At 42.2% G+C, this 19,812-nt stretch overlaps 1 protein-coding gene across 1 annotated transcript in view; it reads left to right on the top strand.

Annotated features, from left to right (window-relative positions):
- Positions 1–3,088: 3,088 nt before the first annotated feature.
- LOC117186212 overlaps positions 3,089–19,812 on the top strand; it is a 49,454-nt gene continuing 32,730 nt past the window's right edge. Inside the window, exons 1-2 of the mRNA XM_033386553.1 lie at positions 3,089–3,135; positions 3,250–3,342. The gene's annotated coding sequence lies outside the window, so the exon portion shown is untranslated. The remainder of the gene's footprint in view (positions 3,136–3,249; positions 3,343–19,812) is intronic.

Here is a 19,812-nt window from a genome sequence, read left to right as displayed (position 1 = left end):
TGTGGGGCCATTTCCCCCTGCTGTCGGCAAGATCCTTCTCATGGGCGAAGGCCTTGGCTCCGGGGGCGGGGGCTTCGGTAGATCTTCGACGGTTATCGATGTCGGTGAGGTGCTGGCTTTGCCCTCCATGACTCCTGGAACTTGTAGGCTGAGTTTGGGGTCCGTCTTCCGCTTTTCTGTTAGTGCTGAGATGTCGGGCTGTGGCGATCTGGCTCGTCCTGGCGATCTGGCGTACTGCCGCTCGAGCTCTGCCAACCTGACCCAGGCATCGTGTTCGAGGGGCCCGGCGACTAGTTCGGCGAAATTTCTCCGCAAATCTTCCACGTTACCCTCGCGGCTGAATCTGAACTCCTCCGCGAAGGACTCCAGCTCCTCTCGCCGGCGTTTGTGTATCCAGCCGGTACTCACCCCTGGGTTGGCGACAAATTCTCCAGGGTAATACCCACTGGGCTGTTCCTCTGTATGGGATTCCATCGCTTCGATTGTTACTCGAGTTGGCTGTTTCGCTGGGCTTGCGCTTTTCCTTCACTAGGGCACTGTGTCGAGCTTCGCGGCCGACGCTTCGAATTTCTTCTCGGGGGTGACGGCACTGTTCGCGTTTCTTTGTCGCTGTGTCGCGCTTTCGTCTGCTCTTTGCGCAATTCTTGCCGTTGGTATTGTGCGAGGTCGGGGTTTTCTTTGTGTTGTTCTCTTGTGCTCTTGCTCTAGCGGCCGTGGGGTTTTATTCCACAAATCCTCGCTGACGTTCCCTTGGGTCCCTGCTCGGGCGCCACTTGTGATGGACCTATTTCAGGCTGAGGTAAGCTCAGTCACGTCCAGGGGTCAATCCACAAGAAATTTGTAGAAATTGGATGGAACCTTAAGGGCGTCGTCAGGGGGGCGGCCTATCGTAGAGAGGTGGATCGGGGCTAGAATGGGCGTCGCTCGTCGTGTATACGAAACGGCTGCGTGGACTCGGGGTGGGGTGGTGTCGGTGCCTCGGCTGATTGGAATGAACTTACGCAATCGGGTGTTTACTTTGATAATTCGACACTTTATTATAATTCTTAGCACTTTAAATGAACTTATTTTAATTGGGCGCCGATGCTTTCTTGTGAGTTCCGGGTACAACGTCTGTACTCCGAACCGGGTCTCTGCGTAAGTTTTTGGTGCACCATCTGTACTCTGAGCCGGGTTTCTGCGTAAGCTGCTCTTTGGTTCTCGTCGCCGTCTTTTTATAAGCCCGTATTGCTGGGTCGGCGGGTTTGACAAATGCACTTCCGCGTCGGGGTGCACTTTGCCGTTCTTGGTGATCGTCGCAGATTTTCACGGCGTCGACTTTCCTCCGTCGATGAACCCGGAAGACCGCACATGGCCGATGGCTTGGCCTGGAGTGGAGAAAGTTCGCGTGACCTGATGTCTTTGGTCATCGTTATGGAGTTGGCGCGTGTTGATCGGTGGTTGCTTGCGGAGGGGGGCGTTGGTTGCGGGGTGTGGTGCGACGCTCTCATTATAAGTCGGGGGACGGATTGTATCGAAACCTTTTAGGTTCGTTAGAACTCCGAACCAAGTTTCTGCGCAAGTCGCTTCTCGGTTCTCGTCGTCGTCTTTTTATAGGCCCGTATTACTGGGTCCGCGGGTTTGAAAGTGCACTTCCGCGTCGGGGTGCAATTCGCCGTTTTTGGTGACCGTCGCAGACTTTCGCGGTGTCATCTTTCCGCAGTCGATGAACCCGGAAGACCGCACTTGGCCGATGGCTTGACCTGGAGTGGGGAAAGTCTCCACGACCTGATGTCTTTGGTCAGCGTTATGGAGTTGGCGCGTGTTGTTCGGTGGCTGCGTGCGGAGAGGGGGCGTTGGTTGCGGGGTGTGGTGCGATACGCTTATTATGAGTCGGGGGACGGATTGTATCGAACCCTTTTAGGTTCGTTACATTTGAGAAGTCGAAAGGTTTACCCAGGAGACGGAAAAGCCGGAAAAAGAGACGAGAGATGCCTGCAAAGAAAAAAGTTGAAGGCAAAGCTAAAGGCAGCCCAGCCGCCTGGCCAAGAAGCCCAGCCAGACGCCGACCACCGGTTCCCAGGCGCCATCGCAGACCACCGCAAAGTCGAGGCCCACCGGTCTCGAGACGATTTTTGAGCGGCCCGGCGATGAGGACGCTGCCCAGGTGGAGGACGACGGCCCGACCAGCAGCCATGCCGTGGCATTCGGTGAGTGCCAACGGCGCGGCCTCGCCCTGGGTACGGGCAAAAAAAAAGAACCCTGTCGCAGAAGCGATGCCTGAAGGTACGCAACACCTTGGGCGAACGCAGCACCCGGCACATGATGACAATGCGGGCGTTCCAAAGCGAGCGATTGATACGATACATTCACGAGTACTCATGCCCAAGCCCGAGCCCGAGTACTCTGTGCAGCATCCACATCGGGGAATCAACATAAATGGGTGGCTCCGCGGACGGTGTTCCAGCAGTCGCGCTTGGGCGGTCCGAGTGAGCAGTAACGGATCTTCTGCAGAAATCACTGCATAGATACTGTTGAAAAATCCTCGATACGAGACTTCAATGTTAAGCAGAAATGCTCTATGGAATCTTTACGTTAATACTGTACTACACGATATTGACAATTCGAGATTTATTCATTTGGACTTCAGTCAACTTCAACTTTAATCGTAAACGCGTATAGGGTACAATTTAATGGTTAACGGTTAATACGGGCTTAAGCGCGGCCGGCTGCAACTGCTTGATTGTCGCTGTGATTTCGTCGACACGCAAACGACGACTGTTCTTGGTGATCGGAGACGAGGTTACGCCGCCCTGAACGAAGCAATAAACGAAGCCATTTCCTGAGTAGGCAATCGCAGTTAGAGAGCTTTCACTTTTTCACTCTTTTGTACTTTACCCCTTAGAAAACCGTCCAGATACAGTATCTGAAGGATCAAAAAGTGTCGAAAATGAATTAAAAGGTGAACATCCCACGACAGGGAGAGGGAGTGGGGGCAGGGGGGCAGGGGGCGAGTGGCGCCATACAGATTTCTGTGTGGGCCTCCAAGAGGGAATCGAATCGAATCGCTCCAAATTGGCGTTGGAATGTCCAATAATAAACGGAAGTTTGTGCATCGGAAGTCGATACGCGCCCAAAGGCAGTTGATAAAGCAAAGTGAGTATCTGCCGCGGTACAGATGCAGATGCAGCTACAGATGCAGATACACATACAAGACCCCAAAAGTATGCTTCACAAATGAATGACAAATGATTCACGTTTATTCATTAGATTCAAAGCTAAATGGCCTGAATGTGAATGTGGCCAAGACACGGCCGCGGATCCCCACTCCGGAGGTGGCAAAAGACGGCAGCACGAATCCAGGTGAGCGGCATGCGTCATAATGGCTCCATCACAACACCAAAGCACACCACAGCAGCCCCCGCAACAGCCACATGGGCATGGGCATGGGCATGGGCATGGGCATGGGCATGGGCATGGGCATGGGCATGGGCATGGGCATGGCATGGGCATGGGCATGGGCATGGGCATGGGCATGGGCATGGGCATGGGCATGGGCATGGGCATGGGCATGGGCATGGGCATGGGCATGGGCATGGGCATGGGCATGGGCATGGGCATGGGCATGGGCATGGGCATGGGCATGGGCATGGGCATGGGCATGGGCATGGGCATGGGCATGGGCATGGGCATGGGCATGGGCATGGGCACAGATACTCCCGCAGATGCAGATGCAGATACTCCAAGCACAATCTCTCTCCCCTCGATTCTCGATTCCGTAGCCCCGTCTCGCTCTCCATTCAGCGCTCCCCCTCGTCCCTGTCCATAGTGGACCTGCCCCAGGAGCAGGACGGCTACAGCAACGGCATGACCGTGGGGCCGGGTGCGGGCGGCGGCGGCGGCATCACCACCACGGCCCTCCTGTCCGTGATGCCCCTGAACGGCAGCGGCAACGGCAACGGCAACATTTCGCGGAACAACAGCTTCAGTCTAAGCCTCAGGAAATCACACAAATTCCAAGATGATAAAATAAATAATTTGATTCCCACAACCAAATTGAGCCATAGATAACCAAGTAAACAAATTCGGCTCGCACACCCCAATCATATAAACAAGTGGCCAGCCCAAATGAAAGACGATACAGATCACCAGCTGCAGGCAACCCTTTCATCGAAGCCGGCAATATCCATACGTTGGCCAACTCACGTAGGCCAGCGCACCGAAAGCCAAGGCCGCGATCAGCCGAAGTGCAGCCGAAGAAGAAAGCTGCAGCCGAAGATTTAAGCTTTAAATCAAAGCTCGAAAGCTTCCCAAGCTAGGCCTATCAGAAAATAGATGATGACAGAAGAATCAGTTCCATTTGAGACTTTCTACTTAAGAGTCAGGGATAACTCATTAAATAACCATTGTATTAATATAATTATATATAAATAAAATTTTTTAAAAAACCAAACATCTACATTGGAATTGTTATTGGCGCAGCCGGTAGGATTCTAACAAAACTAACGCGGAAAATATTCAGGTCAATGATTCGCTAAGGATAATATATACGACTAGATTATCTAGAATCATAGTAATCCCGGGATAGTGTTGGTATAATAGAATCCGCATAAGAATCTTAGTGCATCGCCGCACTGGTGTTACAAAAGCAAGCACCGCGTTTGAAAATTTGAAGACAAAGTGAGTTCACGCAAAATATTAAGAATCTAAGTGTATCGCAGAACGAGTGTTACAACAAAAAAACACAGTGATCACACCAAGTATTAAAAGTGAAACTTAACCAAAAGAACAACTAAAGAATTCCAAAAATGGCATTACCACCACCAAGCCTGAGCGAGATTCATTTGAATCAAGCACTATTGTCGATCCGACAAGTGCCCGCTTATGATGGATCAGTAGAACAGCTGAGTTCATTCATCAAGCGAATAGAATATATACAAGAGCTATATCCAACCGGAGAAGCTCGACAGCAAAGGGTATTATTCGGGGCAATTAAGGTCCAACTGGCAGGAGACGCGCAGAGAACATCGCAGATGGTGCAGCCGAATACCTGGATCGAACTTAGGACAGCCCCAATCAACGAGTTTGAAAACCATACGCCGTATGAGGAGCTGCTGAGGCGCCTATACCACACCAACTACAACGGAAGCCTACGTAAGTTCATCGAGGAATTAGAAACCAAATCATTGATTATAAGTAATAAGTTGATGCTGGACGAAGATCCATCCAATAGATTAATCTATAATAATGCATTGAAAAATACTGTGAAAGATGTAATATCCAGGAAACTACCGGATAGATTGTTTATAACTCTAGCGAGAAAAGATATATCAACAATACTAAACCTAAAAAAGGCAGCTCAAGAAGAGGGATTATATGAAAATAATACAGAAGAGAAAAATGTGAGTAAAGATAGGCAAAAACAACAGCAGTCAAATCGTAGGAATACGGGAAACTATTATCCAAATTATACAAATAATAATAGCCAGCAACAATCGCAGAATTTGCATGATCAAACGAGTTCATCTCGGAATAATAATAATAACCAAGGACTTCGTCAAGAATTCCGAAATTTATTGCAACAAGGGCAGTCCCAAAATCCTATGAATTACCATAGCCAGAATAACCAAGCTAGTGGAAATAGGCCCAACCAACCTACTAAAAGAGCTAGGGAAAGCCAAAGCGATCAGATGAAGATGGACGTAAGTTTTCATCAGATAGCTTCGGAAGAAACAGAGGGGGATCCTATATAGAAATTACCATAAATAACAAAGGTATTCAGAGTTATCGTAGATTCGGGATCTTCTGTTAATATCATGAAGGAGAATTTCACGAATACCCGAATAAATAAAGAAAACGTAAAAGTCCACACGATCAATGGACCAGTTAACCTAACAAAAAGTATAATAAGACCGCCTAATAAAATCTGTCCATCTGAGCAAAAGTTTTACATATTCAACATTTCTAGCAACTACGATATATTGCTAGGCCGAGAATATCTGGTAGCCAGTCAAGCAGTAATTAGCTACAGAGATAATACTGTAAAGTTAGGAGAAAGAACATTCCCAATCATGTCAGGCGGAGAGGTTATTAAAAGAAGGGAAACAATACCCAAAGGCGACGATATATCGTCAAGAAAGGATATGATCACCTCTGAATATCCTAGCCCATCCTTAGAGATGGACCAATACTTCACTTCCGCGCTAGATAATGGGTTAAGGAAAAGTAACGAATTAAGGCTAGAACATTTAAATGGTGAAGAAAAGGAAAGGCTGAAAAAGATCTTGTATGAGTATAATGACTTGCAGTACAGAGAAGGTGATAATTTGACTTTCACAAGTACTGTCAAGCATACTATACAAACCCAGCATGAAGATCCGGTATACCGGAGGCCATATACGTATGCGCAAATACATGACCAAGAAGTTAATCAGCAAATAAAAGATATGATCAGGCAAGGAATAATTCGTAAATCGAAATCGCCTTACTGTTCACCCATTTCCATGATCCCGAAAAAGATTGATGCTTCCGGAAAGCAGAAGTACCGACTAGTTCTGGATTATAGAGGTCTTAATGAGATAACTATAAAGGATAAATTCCCTACTCCTAGAATGGATGAGATACTAGACAAACTAGGAAAATGTCAATATTTCACTACGATTGACTTGGCTAAAGGTTTCCACCTAATCCCCATGGAACCCAATTCAATCATGAAAACAGCGTTTTCAACAAAACATGGTCATTAGGAATACACTCGGATGCCTTTCGGGCATGAACAATCTATTGGAAGATCTGATCTTCACAGATTGTTTAGTGTATTTAGATGACATAATAATCTTCTCCACATCATTGGATGAACACTTGTTATCCTTAAGAAAAGTATTCGGAAAGTTAAGGGACGCAAACCTAAAATTGCAAATGGATAAGTGTGAATTTATGAAGAAGGAAACCGAATTCCTTGGTCATATAGTCACACAAGAGGGAATAGTACCGAATCCAAACAAAATTTCAGCAATAGTTAGGTTCCCGATACCAGAAATGACCAAACAGATTAAATTATTTTTGGGACTATGTGGTTTCTATAGCAATATCTATACGATATTATCATCTAGGAAAGAGAACAAAACAAGAGTAATCCTCTCTTCGGATTGTACATACATATGCACACATCAATATACATACATATATAGTAACATATCCATAATACCCTACACCCACATACCCATTATGTATACGTTAAGCCCTGGACATACGCCCAGCGCTAACCCTACCAAGTTAGGATAAACAAATAATAAGATCCCCAACACTAGAGAACAAATGAATCGTAAGCTGTCAACAGGAAATCACACAAATTCCAAGATGATAAAATAAATAATTTGATTCCCACAACCAAATTGAGCCATAGATAACCAAGTAAACAAATTCGGCTCCCACACCCCAATCATATAAACAAGTGGCCGGCCCAAATGAAAGACGATACAGATCACCAGCTGCAGGCAACCCTTTCATCGAAGCCGGCAATATCCATACGTTGGCCAACTCACGTAGGCCAGCGCACCGAAAGCCAAGGCCGCGATCAGCCGAAGTGCAGCCGAAGAAGAAAGCTGCAGCCGAAGATTTAAGCTTTAAATCAAAGCTCGAAAGCTTCCCAAGCTAGGCCTATCAGAAAATAGATGATGACAGAAGAATCAGTTCCATTTGAGACTTTCTACTTAAGAGTCAGGGATAACTCATTAAATAACCATTGTATTAATATAATTATATATAAATAAAATTTTTTAAAAAACCAAACATCTACATTGGAATTGTTATTGGCGCAGCCGGTAGGATTCTAACAAAACTAACGCGGAAAATATTCAGGTCAATGATTCGCTAAGGATAATATATACGACTAGATTATCTAGAATCATAGTAATCCCGGGATAGTGTTGGTATAATAGAATCCGCATAAGAATCTTAGTGCATCGCCGCACTGGTGTTACAAAAGCAAGCACCGCGTTTGAAAATTTGAAGACAAAGTGAGTTCACGCAAAATATTAAGAATCTAAGTGTATCGCAGAACGAGTGTTACAACAAACAAACACAGTGATCACACCAAGTATTAAAAGTGAAACTTAACCAAAAGAACAACTAAAGAATTCCAAAAATGGCATTACCACCACCAAGCCTGAGCCAGATTCATTTGAATCAAGCACTATTGTCGATCCGACAAGTGCCCGCTTATGATGGATCAGTAGAACAGCTGAGTTCATTCATCAAGCGAATAGAATATATACAAGAGCAATATCCAACCGGAGAAGCTCGACAGCAAAGGGTATTATTCGGGGCAATTAAAGTCAAACTGGCAGGAGACGCGCAGAGAACATCGCAGATGGTGCAGCCGAATACCTGGATCGAACTTAGGACAGCCCTAATCAACGAGTTTGAAAACCATACGCCGTATGAGGAGCTGCTGAGGCGCCTATACCACACCAACTACAACGGAAGCCTACGTAAGTTCATCGAGGAATTAGAAACCAAATCATTGATTATAAGTAATAAGTTGATGCTGGACGAAGATCCATCCAATAGATTAATCTATAATAATGCATTGAAAAATACTGTGAAAGATGTAATATCCAGGAAACTACCGGATAGATTGTTTATAACTCTAGCGAGAAAAGATATATCAACAATACTAAACCTAAAAAAGGCAGCTCAAGAAGAGGGATTATATGAAAATAATACAGAAGAGAAAAATGTGAGTAAAGATAGGCAAAAACAACAGCAGTCAAATCGTAGGAATACGGGAAACTATTATCCAAATTATACAAATAATAATAGCCAGCAACAATCGCAGAATTTGCATGATCAAACGAGTTCATCTCGGAATAATAATAATAACCAAGGACTTCGTCAAGAATTCCGAAATTTATTGCAACAAGGGCAGTCCCAAAATCCTATGAATTACCATAGCCAGAATAACCAAGCTAGTGGAAATAGGCCCAACCAACCTACTAAAAGAGCTAGGGAAAGCCAAAGCGATCAGATGAAGATGGACGTAAGTTTTCATCAGATAGCTTCGGAAGAAACAGAGGGGGATCCTATATAGAAATTACCATAAATAACAAAGGTATTCGGAGTTATCGTAGATTCGGGATCTTCTGTTAATATCATGAAGGAGAATTTCACGAATAGCCGAATAAATAAAGAAAACGTAAAAGTCCACACGATCAATGGACCAGTTAACCTAACAAAAAGTATTATAAGACCGCCTAATAAAATCTGTCCATCTGAGCAAAAGTTTTACATATTCAACATTTCTAGCAACTACGATATATTGCTAGGCCGAGAATATCTGGTAGCCAGTCAAGCAGTAATTAGCTACAGAGATAATACTGTAAAGTTAGGAGAAAGAACATTCCCAATCATGTCAGGCGGAGAGGTTATTAAAAGAAGGGAAACAATACCCAAAGGCGACGATATATCGTCAAGAAAGGATATGATCACCTCTGAATATCCTAGCCCATCCTTAGAGATGGACCAATACTTCACTTCCGCGCTAGATAATGGGTTAAGGAAAAGTAACGAATTAAGGCTAGAACATTTAAATGGTGAAGAAAAGGAAAGGCTGAAAAAAGATCTTGTATGAGTATAATGACTTGCAGTACAGAGAAGGTGATAATTTGACTTTCACAAGTACTGTCAAGAATACTATACAAACCCAGCATGAAGATCCGGTATACCGGAGGCCATATACGTATGCGCAAATACATGACCAAGAAGTTAATCAGCAAATAAAAGATATGATCAGGCAAGGAATAATTCGTAAATCGAAATCGCCTTACTGTTCACCCATTTCCATGATCCCGAAAAAGATTGATGCTTCCGGAAAGCAGAAGTACCGACTAGTTCTGGATTATAGAGGTCTTAATGAGATAACTATAAAGGATAAATTCCCTACTCCTAGAATGGATGAGATACTAGACAAACTAGGAAAATGTCAATATTTCACTACGATTGACTTGGCTAAAGGTTTCCACCTAATCCCCATGGAACCCAATTCAATCATGAAAACAGCGTTTTCAACAAAACATGGTCATTAGGAATACACTCGGATGCCTTTCGGGCATGAACAATCTATTGGAAGATCTGATCTTCACAGATTGTTTAGTGTATTTAGATGACATAATAATCTTCTCCACATCATTGGATGAACACTTGTTATCCTTAAGAAAAGTATTCGGAAAGTTAAGGGACGCAAACCTAAAATTGCAAATGGATAAGTGTGAATTTATGAAGAAGGAAACCGAATTCCTTGGTCATATAGTCACACAAGAGGGAATAGTACCGAATCCAAACAAAATTTCAGCAATAGTTAGGTTCCCGATACCAGAAATGACCAAACAGATTAAATTATTTTTGGGACTATGTGGTTTCTATAGCAATATCTATACGATATTATCATCTAGGAAAGAGAACAAAACAAGAGTAATCCTCTCTTCGGATTGTACATACATATGCACACATCAATATACATACATATATAGTAACATATCCATAATACCCTACACCCACATACCCATTATGTATACGTTAAGCCCTGGACATACGCCCAGCGCTAACCCTACCAAGTTAGGATAAACAAATAATAAGATCCCCAACACTAGAGAACAAATGAATCGTAAGCTGTCAACAGGAAATCACACAAATTCCAAGATGATAAAATAAATAATTTGATTCCCACAACCAAATTGAGCCATAGATAACCAAGTAAACAAATTCGGCTCCCACACCCCAATCATATAAACAAGTGGCCGGCCCAAATGAAAGACGATACAGATCACCAGCTGCAGGCAACCCTTTCATCGAAGCCGACAATTCCCATACGTTGGCCAACTCACGTAGGCCAGCGCACCGAAAGCCAAGGCCGCGATCAGCCGAAGTGCAGCCGAAGAAGAAAGCTGCAGCCGAAGATTTAAGCTTTAAATCAAAGCTCGAAAGCTTCCCAAGCTAGGCCTATCAGAAAATAGATGAAGACAGAAGAATCAGTTCCATTTGAGACTTTCAACTTAAGAGTCAGGGATAACTCATTAAATAACCATTGTATTAATATAAGTTTGGGTTAAATAAAATCTTTTTAAAAACCAAACATCTACATTGGAATTGTTATTGGCGCAGCCGGTAGGATTCTAACAAAACTAACGCGAAAAATATTTAGGTCAATGATTCGCTAAGGATAATCTATACGACTAGATTATCTAGAATCATAGTAATCCCGGGATAGTCTTGGTATAATAGAATCCGCATAAGAATCTAAGTGCATCGCCGCACTGGTGTTACAAAAGCAAGCACCGCGTTTGAAAATTTGAAGACAAAGTGAGTTCACGCAAAATATTAAGAATCTAAGTGTATCGCAGAACGAGTGTTACAACAAACAAACACAGTGATCACACCAAGTATTAAAAGTGAAACTTAACCAAAAGAACAACTAAAGAATTCCAAAAATGGCATTACCACCACCAAGCCTGAGCGAGATTCATTTGAATCAAGCACTATTGTCGATCCGACAAGTGCCCGCTTATGATGGATCAGTAGAACAGCTGAGTTCATTCATCAAGCGAATAGAATATATACAAGAGCTATATCCAACCGGAGAAGCTCGACAGCAAAGGGTATTATTCGGGGCAATTAAAGTCCAACTGGCAGGAGACGCGCAGAGAACATCGCAGATGGTGCAGCCGAATACCTGGATCGAACTTAGGACAGCCCTAATCAACGAGTTTGAAAACCATACGCCGTATGAGGAGCTGCTGAGGCGCCTATACCACACCAACTACAACGGAAGCCTACGTAAGTTCATCGAGGAATTAGAAACCAAATCATTGATTATAAGTAATAAGTTGATGCTGGACGAAGATCCATCCAATAGATTAATCTATAATAATGCATTGAAAAATACTGTGAAAGATGTAATATCCAGGAAACTACCGGATAGATTGTTTATGACTCTAGCGAGAAAAGATATATCAACAATACTAAACCTAAACGAGGTGGAACGTTGTGAGTTGCTGCGGACACCGCAACTCTACAGTTATACCCGATACTAAGTCAGTATGGCTCTCCTGCGGCAGACGCCGCTAATATTGAACCACACGACAAAGAGTGCGTGCGAGAGAGACAGAAAATCAGTCTGAGCGTGACGTCGGGCGCTGCGTAGCCACTGAAAATTGATTTCTTGCTTTTGGCTACAAAAATGATCCGATCTGATCCAGATTCAGCAATCTGATAGATATGGTCATTATCTATGATTCTGCGTTTTTAGTTTTCTCGAATGTGCAATATTGTGGATGCAACAGATTTTCGTCTTTTGTGTGGGCGGAAGGGGGTGGGGCGAAATTCTGAGATATACGTTTTATAGTGAGATCTAACAGAAGTGCGGATACCAATTTGGTTACTCTAGCCTTAATAGTCTCTGAGATTTTTGGATGCCCCAGATTTTCGTCCTTTGCGGGGGCGGAAGGGGGTGTGGCGAAATTTGGACACGAAACGGTCAAGGTCCGATATCACAGGAGTGTGGTTCAGATTTTGCACTGTAGAAGATATGGTCATCCTCACCGATTCTGCGTTTTTGGTTTTATCGTATCTTTAAAAATGTGGATGCCACAGATTTTCGTCCTTTGTGGGGGCGGAAGTGGGCGGGGCGAAGTTTTGAAATATTTTTGTAGCAGTGACATATCACAGAAGTCTGGATCCAAAACATCGTTGCTCTAGCTCTTATAGTCTTTGAGCACTAGGCGCTGAAGGGGACGGACGGACGGACGGACGGACGGACGGACAGACGGACAGACAGACAGGGCTCAATCGACTCGGCTATTGATGCTGATCAAGAATATATATACTTTATGGGGTCGGAAACGATTCCTTCTGGACGTTACACACATCCACTTTTACCACAAATCTAATATACCCCAATACTCATTTTGAGTATCGGGTATAAAAAAGGCAGCTCAAGAAGAGGGATTATATGAAAATAATACAGAAGAGAAAAATGTGAGTAAAAATCGGCAAAAACAACAGCAGTCAAATCGTAGGAATACGGGAAACTATTATCCAAATTATACAAATAATAATAGCCAGCAACAATCGCAGAATTTGCATGATCAAACGAGTTCATCTCGGAATAATAATAATAACCAAGGACTTCGTCAAGAATTCCGAAATTCATTGCAACAAGGGCAGTCCCAAAATCCTATGAATTACCATAGCCAGAATAACCAAGCTAGTGGAAATAGGCCCAACCAACCTACTAAAAGAGCTAGGGAAAGCCAAAGCGATCAGATGAAGATGGACGTAAGTTTTCATCAGATAGCCTCGGAAGAAACAGAGGGGGATCCTATATAGAAATTACCATAAATAACAAAGGTATTCAGAGTTATCGTAGATTCGGGATCTTCTGTTAATATCATGAAGGAGAATTTCACGAATACCCGAATAAATAAAGAAAACGTAAAAGTCCACACGATCAATGGACCAGTTAACCTAACAAAAAGTATAATAAGACCGCCTAATAAAATCTGTCCATCTGAGAGAATTCGACTTCAAAATAAAATATCTGCCAGGAAAAGAAAACTATGTAGCAGATGCGCTGTCAAGGGTAAAGCTCAACGAGAACCTTCTTGGTGAGGTATCCGATAGTGCAGGCGCAACCATACATAGCGCGCAAGAAGATAATCAAAACAATATCCCCATTACCGCGAGACCTGTTACTATTACAACCGACAAATTGATACATACCATTACTTTCATAAACTAATCATTAAAATAATATACAAAGTAATGACAAATACGCTAGCTAAAGAAATAATCAAGAAATATATATGCACAAAGAAGAGTGCTTTATATTTCCACAATGATGAAAATTTTCCTTTGTTCCAACAAGCATATTTAGAGATAATTAATCCAAGAAATATAACGAAAGTAATCAAATCGAGTAAAAAGCTAATTGATATTCAAAATAATGCCGAGTTTAAAGATCTAATAGTAAACGAGGGGGAACGTTGTGAGTTGCTGCGGACACCGCAACTCTACGGTTATACCCGATACTAAGTCAGTATGGCTCTCCTCCGGTAGACGCCGCTTATATTAAACGACACGACAAAGAGTGCGTGCGAGAGAGACAGAAAATCAGTCTGAGCGTGACGTCGGGCGCTGCGTAGCCACTGCAAATTGATTTGTTCCTATTGGCTATAAAAATGATTTGATCTGATCCAGATTCAGCAATCTGATAGATATGGTCATTATCTATGATTCTGCGTTTTTAGTTTTCTCGAATGTGCAATATTGTGGATGCAACAGATTTTCGTCTTTTGTGTGGGCGGAAGGGGGTGGGGCGAAATTTTGAGATACACGTTTTATAGTAAAATTTAACAGGAGTGCGGATAACAAAGTGAGTTCACGCAAAATATTAAGAATCTAAGTGTATCGCAGAACGAGTGTTACAACAAACAAACACAGTGATCACACCAAGTATTAAAAGTGAAACTTAACCAAAAGAACAACTTAAGAATTCCAAAAATGGCATTACCACCACCAAGCCTGAGCGAGATTCATTTGAATCAAGCACTATTGTCGATCCGACAAGTGCCCGCTTATGATGGATCAGTAGAACAGCTGAGTTCATTCATCAAGCGAATAGAATATATACAAGAGCTATATCCAACCGGAGAAGCTCGACAGCAAAGGGTATTATTCGGGGCAATTAAAGTCCAACTGGCAGGAGACGCGCAGAGAACATCGCAGATGGTGCAGCCGAATACCTGGATCGAACTTAGGACAGCCCTAATCAACGAGTTTGAAAACCATACGCCGTATGAGGAGCTGCTGAGGCGCCTATACCACACCAACTACAACGGAAGCCTACGTAAGTTCATCGAGGAATTAGAAACCAAATCATTGATTATAAGTAATAAGTTGATGCTGGACGAAGATCCATCCAATAGATTAATCTATAATAATGCATTGAAAAATACTGTGAAAGATGTAATATCCAGGAAACTACCGGATAGATTGTTTATGACTCTAGCGAGAAAAGATATATCAACAATACTAAACCTAAACGAGGTGGAACGTTGTGAGTTGCTGCGGACACCGCAACTCTACAGTTATACCCGATACTAAGTCAGTATGGCTCTCCTGCGGCAGACGCCGCTAATATTGAACCACACGACAAAGAGTGCGTGCGAGAGAGACAGAAAATCAGTCTGAGCGTGACGTCGGGCGCTGCGTAGCCACTGAAAATTGATTTCTTGCTTTTGGCTACAAAAATGATCCGAACTGATCCAGATTCAGCAATCTGATAGATATGGTCATTATCTATGATTCTGCGTTTTTAGTTTTCTCGAATATGCAATATTGTGGATGCAACAGATTTTCGTCTTTTGTTGGGGCGGAAGGGGGTGGGGCGAAATTCTGAGATATACGTTTTATAGTGAGATCTAACAGAAGTGCGGATACCAAATTTGGTTACTCTAGCCTTAATAGTCTCTGAGATTTGTGGATGCCCCAGATTTTCGTCCTTTGCGGGGGCGGAAGGGGGTGTGGCGAAATTTGGACACGAAACGGTCAAGGTCCGATATCACAGGAGTGTGGTTCAGATTTTGCACTGTAGAAGATATGGTCATCCTCACCGATTCTGCGTTTTTGGTTTTATCGTATCTTTAAAACTGTGGATGCCACAGATTTTCGTCCTTTGTGGGGGCGGAAGTGGGCGGGGCGAAGTTTTGAAATATTTTTGTGAAATTTTGAGATACACGTTTTATAGTTAAATTTAACAGGAGTGCGGATAAAAAATTTGGTTACTCTAGCCTTAATAGTCTCTGAGATTTTTGAATATCCCCAGATTTTCGTCCTTTGCGGGGGCGGAAGGGGGTGTGGCGAAATTTTGAAACAAACTCGTCTCGGTCCGATATATTAGGAGTGTGGATACCAAATTTGGTTGCTCTGGCTCTTATAGGTTCTGAGATCCTTGAACTCATATTTTGCAATTGACAAAACCGACCATGAAACCTGTGTGTTAGAGAGAGACAGAGCTGGAAAGAATGAAATTATTTTCTTGATTCTGGCTATAATCATTATACGATCTGGTTCAGATTTTGCACTGTAGAAGATATGGTCATCCTCACCGATTCTGCGTTTTTGGTTTTATCGTATCTTTAAAAATGTGGATGCCACAGATTTTCGTCCTTTGTGGGGGCGGAAGTGGGCGGGGCGAAGTTTTGAAATATTTTTGTAGCAGTGACATATCACAGAAGTCTGGATCCAAAACATCGTTGCTCTAGCTCTTATAGTCTTTGAGCACTAGGCGCTGAAGGGGACGGACGGACGGACGGACGGACGGACGGACGGACGGACGGACGGACAGACGGACAGACAGACAGGGCTCAATCGACTCGGCTATTGATGCTGATCAAGAATATATATACTTTATGGGGTCGGAAACGATTCCTTCTGGACGTTACACACATCCACTTTTACCACAAATCTAATATACCCCAATACTCATTTTGAGTATCGGGTATAAAAAGGCAGCTCAAGAAGAGGGATTATATGAAAATAATACAGAAGAGAAAAATGTGAGTAAAGATAGGCAAAAACAACAGCAGTCAAATCGTAGGAATACGGGAAACTATTATCCAAATTATACAAATAATAATAGCCAGCAACAATCGCAGAATTTGCATGATCAAACGAGTTCATCTCGGAATAATAATAATAACGATCAGATGAAGATGGACGTAAATTTTCATCAGATAGCCTCGGAAGAAACAGAGGGGGATCCTATATAGAAATTACCATAAATAACAAAGGTATTCAGAGTTATCGTAGATTCGGGATCTTCTGTTAATATCATGAAGGAGAATTTCACGAATACCCGAATAAATAAAGAAAACGTAAAAGTCCACACGATCAATGGACCAGTTAACCTAACAAAAAGTATAATAAGACCGCCTAATAAAATCTGTTCATCTGAGAGAATTCGACTTCAAAATAAAATATCTGCCAGGAAAAGAAAACTATGTAGCAGATGCGCTGTCAAGGGTAAAGCTCAACGAGAACCTTCTTGGTGAGGTATCCGATAGTGCAGGCGCAACCATACATAGCGCGCAAGAAGATAATCAAAACAATATCCCCATTACCGCGAGACCTGTTAACTATTACAACCGACAAATTGATACATACCATTACTTTCATAAACTAATCATTAAAATAATATACAAAGTAATGACAAATACGCTAGCTAAAGAAATAATCAAGAAATATATATGCACAAAGAAGAGTGCTTTATATTTCCACAATGATGAAAATTTTCCTTTGTTCCAACAAGCATATTTAGAGATAATTAATCCAAGAAATATAACGAAAGTAATCAAATCGAGTAAAAAGCTAATTGGTATTCAAAATAATGCCGAGTTTAAAGATCTAATAGTAAACGAGGGGGAACGTTGTGAGTTGCTGCGGACACCGCAACTCTACGGTTATACCCGATACCAAGTCAGTATGGCTCTCCTCCGGTAGACGCCGCTAATATTAAACGACACGACAAAGAGTGCGTGCGAGAGAGACAGAAAATCAGTCTGAGCGTGACGTCGGGCGCTTGGTAGCCACTGCAAATTGATTTGCTCCTATTGGCTATAAAAATGATTTGATCTGATCCAGATTCAGCAATCTGATAGATATGGTCATTATCTATGATTCTGCGTTTTTAGTTTTCTCGAATGTGCAATATTGTGGATGCAACAGATTTTCGTCTTTTGTGTGGGCGGAAGGGGGTGGGGCGAAATTTTGAGATACACGTTTTATAGTAAAATTTAACAGGAGTGCGGATAACAAATTTGGTTACTCTAGCCTTAATAGTCTCTGAGATTTTTGAATATCCCCAGATTTTCGTCCTTTGCGGGGGCGGAAGGGGGTGTGGCGAAATTTTGAAACAAACTCGTCTCGGTCCGATATATTAGGAGTGTGGATACCAAATTTGGTTGCTCTAGCTTTTGTAGTCTCTGAGATCTAGGCGCTAATGTTTTACTCTAAGCAAAGCCGCCTACGCTACGTGTGTGTTAGAGAGAGACAGGGCGGGAAAAAATGAAATTGTTTTCTTGATGCTGGCTATAATAATAATACGATCCAATTCAGATTCCGCAGTCTTAAAGATATGGTCGTTCTCTACAATTCTACGTTTTTGGTTTTCTCATATCTTTAAAATTGTGGATGCCACAGATTTTCGTCCACATATGACATATGACATATCACAGAAGTCTTGATCTAAAACATCGTTGCTCTAGCTCTTATAGTCTTTGAGTACTAGGCGCTGAAGGGGACGGACAGACGGACAGACGGACGGACGGACGGACGGACAGACAGACAGGGCTCAATCGACTCGGCTATTGATGCTGATCAAGAATATATATACTTTATGGGGTCGGAAACGATTCCTTCTGGACGTTACACACATCCACTTTTACCACAAATCTAATATACCCCAATACTCATTTTGAGTATCGGGTATAAAAATCATAAGGAGTTATTTCATCCAGGAATTGAGAAAACAATCAATTGGTTTAAAGGAAAAAACTATTATCCAGACCATCAAAAATTAATTCAAAACATAATAAATGAATGCACTACTTGTAGTATTGCCAAAACGGAACATCGTGATACTAAGTTAGCATTCGAGATAGCCCCAGAAATACAGAACGTCAGAGAAAGATATGTTATGGATTTTTATATGATAGGTAACTAGCAATTCCTATCGTGTATAGACATTTACTCGAAATTTGCCTCACTTATAGAAGTGAACAGTCGCGACTGGCTTGAAACAAAAAGAGCCATTATAAAAATCTTTAACGAAATGGGCAAGCCTCAAGAGATAAAAGCCGATAAAGATTCAGCTGTCATGTGCGCAGCATTGCAAACATGGCTAATCTCGGAAGATGTGAAAATACAAATCACATCTAGCAAAAATGGGATATCAGATGTAGAAAGATTCCATAAAACAGTTAATGAAAAATTGAGAGTGATAACGACCGAAAACGACCCTGAAACAAAATATACAAAATTCGAGATAATCTTATATATTTATAATCATTAAACAAAGCATAACACGAAAAACAGGACACCTGCCGACATATTCATTTATGCAGGAACGCCTGAATATAATACACAATTAAATAAAGAAAAGCAGATCAATAAATTGAATCAAAAACGTAACAATTACGAAGTAGACACAAGGTTGAAACAATCCCCATTAGTAAAGTCCAAAGTAACTAATCCATTTAAAAAGACGGGAGAAATAACAAAGCTTGATGAAAATCATTATGAGGAGAAAAATAGAGGTAGGAAAATAACACATTATAAATCAAAATTCAAAAAGAAAAAGAAAACTAATAAGAGTAAATACAATAATTACAGAGACTCAGAAGATAATGACGGGAACAATGAACCGCAACCTGATTAGATCAATGATCATACTCATGTTCGCGATTCTATTGGCAAATGGACAAAATATTGAAATAAACCCAATAAAATCCCCGTATGGATATCTCATATTCAATACTGGAACAATAAATATACCAATTAATTACGAATATCACTACCTTACGGTAAACATAACAAAAACTGAAGAAACTTATGTAAGCCTTATAGAAAGGGCTAACCACTTCAAAGAAGTAATTCAAATACAATATTTAGTGGACAAGCTCACAAGAGAAATAAATGGGTTGAAAATAGCCAAACGCAGTAAGAGAGGATTAATAAACATAGTCGGTACAGCCTATAAATACTTATTTGGAACATTGG

Source organism: Drosophila miranda, chromosome XR, assembly GCF_003369915.1.
Source record: "Drosophila miranda strain MSH22 chromosome XR, D.miranda_PacBio2.1, whole genome shotgun sequence".
In the NCBI taxonomy this organism is placed as follows: Eukaryota; Metazoa; Arthropoda; class Insecta; order Diptera; family Drosophilidae; genus Drosophila; species Drosophila miranda.
Note: the sequence above shows the minus strand (reverse complement) of the source record. Positions and strands in the feature narration are given on the sequence as shown.